Source organism: Dendropsophus ebraccatus, chromosome 10 (assembly GCF_027789765.1).
Source record: "Dendropsophus ebraccatus isolate aDenEbr1 chromosome 10, aDenEbr1.pat, whole genome shotgun sequence".
NCBI classification, from domain to species: Eukaryota; Metazoa; Chordata; class Amphibia; order Anura; family Hylidae; genus Dendropsophus; species Dendropsophus ebraccatus.
This window is the reverse complement of record NC_091463.1, coordinates 51,556,669-51,563,220: the sequence shown is the minus strand read 5'-3', so window position 1 is coordinate 51,563,220 and position 6,552 is coordinate 51,556,669.

The following is a 6,552-nucleotide window of genomic DNA, read 5'->3' as shown; positions in this document are numbered from 1 at the left end:
CCGGGAAGGACCCAGCCTCCCCTTGGCTGAGTCCTTCCCGGAGGAATATCTGGCTACTTCTGTGTTTTGAGATTCTTAAATGAGGCTCCATTGGCTCTTCTTTTGCATATTTATCTAGCCCAACTCTGGCTGTGCCATTCCATAGTACTTTTAGCTGTTAGAGATGAGCAAATAGTGAAATATTTGATAATTCGAAATTCGATTTGAATAGCTCCTGATTGTTGTATATTCGAACGAATATCGAATGCCATTATAGTCTATGGGAGAAAAATACTTGGCACCTGGAAATCAATATTCGACCAGTAGTAGGTCACCAAGTGCCCAATGACACCTCAGGAAATTATGCCAACACCTCGGGATGCATATAGGACAGCAGGGGAAACATGCCTGGCTGCATCTAACACTAGTGATGAGCAAACATCCGAATTTTCCCAAGTGTACACTGAAGATTCACAAACAAATTATGAACGTAAAGTAGAAGTGTACATTTCGGTTTAGCAGTACGCACTTGCATACGTATCAGGTCAGGTGCAGTGTAAAATCCGTAATAACGTAAATTAACCATAACTACAAATCAGTAGTAGCAAGATAAGAGATATTATCCCACACTCATAGTTTACAGCCGTATACACTATTAGTAGGTGTCTGAAAACACTAAAACACAGAAAAATGCAACAGCTCACCGCAAAAGCAAGATACACACCCACCATAGACATGAAAATAATTAAAAGCAGCCCCCCCCAACTGCCCAAAAAATTCCCACAAAAATAATGAGTCTCTTGGTTACTATTTGCAAACAGCGTAAACTGCCTCACCACAATAAGGTGGACTCATATAGAGGCAGACCCTACACTGTATGTACACTATGGCCTCTCCATGGCGTATAATACGCCTATGCTCTGGGCATGCAAGATCCGTCTAATACCTGCAAAAATAATTACACCACCTGGGTGAGACAGGTGGAGTGCACGACCAAATAGAGGTAGCCACTCCCCCAACTGGAACACAGAAAAAAAAGGAAAAGAATTGGTCAGCTCTCCTAGAACACTGTTCACACTAGGCAGGAGCACGTTGCCATGGCTGAAATTGCAAACACACAAAAATACAGAAAAATGCAACAGCTCACCGCAACAGCAAGATACAGACCCACCATAGACATGAAAATAATTAAAAGCAGTCCCCCCAACTGCCCAAAAAATTCCCACAAAAATAATGAGTCTCTTGGTTACTATTTGCAAACAGCGTAAACTGCCTCACCACAATAAGGTGGACTCATATAGAGGCAGACCCTACACTGTATGTACACTATGGCCTCTCCATGGCGTATAATACGCCTATGCTCTGGGCATGCAAGATCCGTCTAATACCTGCAAAAATAATTGCACCACCTGGGTGAGACAGGTGGAGTGCACGACCAAATAGAGGTAGCCACTCCCCCAACTGGAACACAGAAAAAAAAGGAAAAGAATTGGTCAGCTCTCCTAGAACACTGTTCACACTAGGCAGGAGCACGTTGCCATGGCTGAAATTGCAAACACACAAAAATACAGAAAAATGCAACAGCTCACCGCAACAGCAAGATACAGACCCACCATAGACATGAAAATAATTAAAAGCAGTCCCCCCAACTGCCCAAAAAATTCCCACAAAAATAATGAGTCTCTTGGTTACTATTTGCAAACTGCGTAAACTGCCTCACCACAATAAGGTGGACTCATATAGAGGCAGACCCTACACTGTATGTACACTATGGCCTCTCCATGGCGTATAATACGCCTATGCTCTGGGCATGCAAGATCCGTCTAATACCTGCAAAAATAATTGCACCACCTGGGTGAGACAGGTGGAGTGCACGACCAAATAGAGGTAGCCACTCCCCCAACTGGAACACAGAAAAAAAAGGAAAAGAATTGGTCAGCTCTCCTAGAACACTGTTCACACTAGGCAGGAGCACGTTGCCATGGCTGAAATTGCAAACACACAAAAATACAGAAAAATGCAACAGCTCACCGCAACAGCAAGATACAGACCCACCATAGACATGAAAATATTTAAAAGCAGCCCCCCCAACTGCCCAAAAAATTCCCACAAAAATAATGAGTCTCTTGGTTACTATTTGCAAACAGCGTAAAATGCCTCACCACTGCCTGTCTCACAACAGCTTCTAAATATACGTTTGCTCTACTTTTAGCCCTAATAAGAGCTTTTTGGGGTCCCTTCCTACCTAACTTCACCTAAAAGCTTTCTCTTCCAGATATACAGTCTCTCCCTATCTAGCTCCAACCAGCAAGTGACACAAATCTGAAATGACTATTCTTACATTCAGGAGGTGACATAGTTTAGCCAGCCAATCACAGTTAGAGTTTTTTTTTTTTTTTAAATCCTGCCTATTCTCAGTGCCTGTCCCTCCTCCCTGTATGTTTATTAGCTGGAAAAAAGCGCCAGGGGAGGGCGAATCGATTTTTTACTGCGTAAGCGTTCGAATATTCAAACGCAATCCAATAGTGTGAATTAGCGTACTATTTGATCGAATAGCTATTCGATCGGATACTATTCACTCATCACTAATAGCTGTATCATCACTTGAGAACGGGGATATGTGTCATTGGGCTGGTTAGCCAGCCCTGATTAACAAATATCCCCCTATCTGCTGAAAGCAGAAAGGTTACACCGTCTCACATAAAGAGATCAGGATAAATAGATAAAGAGCTTTTGCTTATTATACTTATTAAATTCTAGAAGTTGCTTAATCCTCAGTTTTTGTGCTAGGGAATCTATCAGATAACTAATCAGAGCATCAGAAAGGAGTTGAGTGTTCTTAAAAGACACTTTCCATTCCTCATTCCATATCCGTAAGCTGAAGCTTTCTCGTGCCATCTCATATGACGAACCTGGACAAGAAAAACTACACAACAGGGCATCAAACAGCATATTTTCCAAATGCTGTTTTCCCACCATTTCCAAGTGCCCACAATCCACACTGTTCTAAGGCACAACAGGAAGAATATTGTTGTTGCACTACATTTGGGTAATATGCTACAAGCTGCCTGTATGGCTGACATATTACATTTGGTTTCCCAAAAGTTCCTTCAAACTTATCAATACTTGGATAAGATTCTGTTCAGGGCCCGGAGAGTTTGTGCACATTTCAGCTATTCCTATATGGCTATGAAGCCCCTTCTGGACATGTGCTAAAGGAATGATGCTCCACTTGATCTGTGGCATTTTAAATAGGCTAGAATTATATTATATATTATATAATATAATTAGTGGTGTAACTAGAAATGGTTGGGCCCATAGCAAACTTTTGATTGGGCCCCCCTCCCGCCTGACCACTAAGCCATGAAGTGTAGTCATTACTGCAGTGCTTTTCAGTTAAAGGGACATTTGCTGATCCTGGGAGGCCCGCTCGGCCAACTCGTGTCAAATGATGACAGCTCAGGGGTCAAGTTTATTGCAGGAGCAGGACACGGGTCCCCCTGATGCGGCGGGCCCCATAGCAGCTGCCATCACTGCTACAGTGGTAGTTATGCCCCTGAATATAATATATTATGCACCAGACCTCCAAAATAATTTAGGATCAGGCATTGAAAGCTTTTCAGAGATGCATGTCAAATGCCCTGTCCTTTAACCCCTTCAAGACCAAGCCTATTTGCACCAGGCTCATTTTTCAAAATCTGACCTGTCTCACTTATAGCTCAGTAATGCTTCTAAAAAATAGAAAGGAGTATCACATAAATTAGTTACTAAGTCACATTACTGATATGTCCTCTTTTTTCTGGCTTCATTTTATAAGCATATTTTACTTTTTTAGGTGTTACGGGGCTTAGAAATTTATCAGCAAATTACCACATTTTCGTGAAAGTTTCCAAAACTGATATTTTTAGGGACCAGTTCTTTTTTTAAGTTGATTTAGGAGGTTTGTATACTGGAAACCCCCATTTTGGAAACTACACACCTTAAAGAATTAATCTAGGGGTATAATGAGCATTTTAAGCCTACAGGGGCTGGAGGAAAGTATTCACCATTAGGCCTTAAAAAAAATGAAAAATTTTAATTTTCCAATAATATATACGTCTAGATTAAAGTTTCTCATTTTCAAAAGGAACATGAGAGAAAAAGCACCCCAAAATTTGTAACGCAGGTTCTCTTGAGTACTACAGTACCTCATATGTGGGTGTAAACCACTGTATGGGCACACAGCAGGGCTCAGAAGGAAGGGAGCGCCAATTAGCTTTTCCATTGCAGATTTTGCTGAAGAAGTTTCCGAGCGCCAGGTGCATTTGCAGTGCCCCTGTAGTGTCAGCAGAGAGAGAAACCCCCATAAGTGCACCCCTCAAAGAATTCATCTTGGGGTAGGATGAGCATTTTAACCCCACAGGTGTTAGAGGAAAGTATTCAAAATTAGACAGTAAAAATGAAAAACTAAAATTTTTCCAATAATATGTTGGTTTAGTTTGAAATGTCTAAATTTTACAAGGAACAAGAGAAAAAAAGTACCCCAAAATTTGTAACGCAGGTTCTCCTGAGTAAAAAGGTACCTCATATGTAGGCATAAACCACTGCATGGGCACACAGCTGGGCTCAGAAGGAAAGGAGCTCCAATTAGCTTTTTCAATGCAGATTTTGCTGAAGAAGTTTCTGAGCACCAGGTGCGTTGGCAGTGCACCTGTAGTGCCACCCGAGTAAAATCTCGCCATAAGTCACCCCATTTTGGAAAGTGCACCCCTCAAAGAATTCATTTTGGGGTGTGGTGAGCATTTTGACCCCACAGGTATTAGAGGAAAGTATTCATAAGTAGACAGTAAAAATGAAAAACTCGAATGTTTCCAATAATATGTTCCTTTAGTTTAAAATTTCTCAATTTCACGAGGAACAGGAGACAAAACCTGTAACGAAGGTTCTCCTGAGTAGAACGGTACCCCATATGTGGGCATAAACCACTGTATGGGCACACAGCCGGGCTCAGAAGGGAAGGAGCGCCAATTAGCATTTTCCGTGCAGATTTTTCTAAAGAAGTTTCTGAGCTCCAGGTGCGTTTGCAGCGCCTCTGTAATGTCTACAGAATAGAACCCCCCCAAAAGTCACCCCATTTTGGAAAGTACACCTCTCAAAGAATTCATCTTGGGGAAGGATGAGCATTTTGGCCCCACAGGTATTAGAGGAAAGTATTCAAAATTGGCCAGTAAAAATGAAAAACTTGAATTTTTCCAATAATATGTTGGTTTAGTTTGAAATTTCTAAATTTCACAAGGAACAGGAGAAAAAATGTACTCCTGAGTACAACGGTACCCCATATGTGGGCATAAACCACTGTATGGGCACACAGCAGGGCTCAGAAGGGAAGGAGCACCAATTTGCTGGAGCAAAACCACAGCTAGTAATAGTTATTAGAATAGTGCAGTTACTAAAACTAAATAAAAAAAATAAGATTACAGGTAATGTGGGGTGGTTACGGACAGTCTACGGTGGTTACGGGTAATCTGGAGGTGGTTACAGGCAACCTGGGGTGGTTACGGGTAATCTGGGGTGGATACGGTCAACTTGGGGTGGTTACAGGCAACCTGGGATGGTTAGAGGTAACCTGGGGTGGTTACGGGCAACGTGGGGTGGATACGGACAACCTGCTGTGGTTACAGACAATCTAGGGTGGTTACAGGCAACCTGCTGTGGTTACGGGCAACGTAGGGTGGTTACAGACAATCTGGGGTGGTTACGGACAATCTGGGGTGGTTACGGACAATCTGGGGTGGTTACAGACAATCTGGGGTGGTTACGGATAAACTGAAGTGCTTATAGGTAATCTGCGGTGGGTACCTGTAATCTGGCGTGGTTACGGGCAATCTGGAGGGGGTCACTGGCAATTTGGGGTGGTTAGAGGGAAAGTGCAGTGGTCAGAGGCAAGGTGCGGTGGTTAGAGGCAAGGTGCGGTGGTCAGAGGCAAGGTGTGGTGGTCAGTAGCAATGTGCTGTGGTCAGAAGCAAGGTGCGGTGGTCAGAGGCGACGTGCGGTGGTCAGAGACGACGTGCGGTGGTCAGAGGCAAGGTGCGATGGTCAGAGGCAAGGTGCGGTGGTCAGAGGCGACGTGCGGTGGTCAGAGGCAACCTACGGTGGTTGCGTGCAATCTGGGGGTTACATGTAATCTGGCATGATTACGGGCAACCTGGGGTGGTTATGCGCAACCTGCGGTGGTTACGGGCAACCTGGAGGGGTTACAGACAATCTAGAATTGTTACGGATAGACTGAAGTGCTTATAGGTAATCTGGGGTGGGTACATGTAATTTGGGGTGGTTACGGACAATCTGGATGGGGTCACTGGCAACGTGCGGTGATTACGGGCAATGTGCGGGGGTTACGGGCAATGTGCAGTGGTTACAGGCAATGTACGGTGATTACGGGCAACGTGCGGTGGTTACGTGTAATCTGGGGGGTTATGTGCAATGTAACGTGATTACGGACAACCTGGGGTGGTTATGGGCAACCTGCGGTGGTTACGGGTAATCTGGGGGGGGGGGGGGGTATGGGTAATTTGGGAGTAAACTGCAATTATT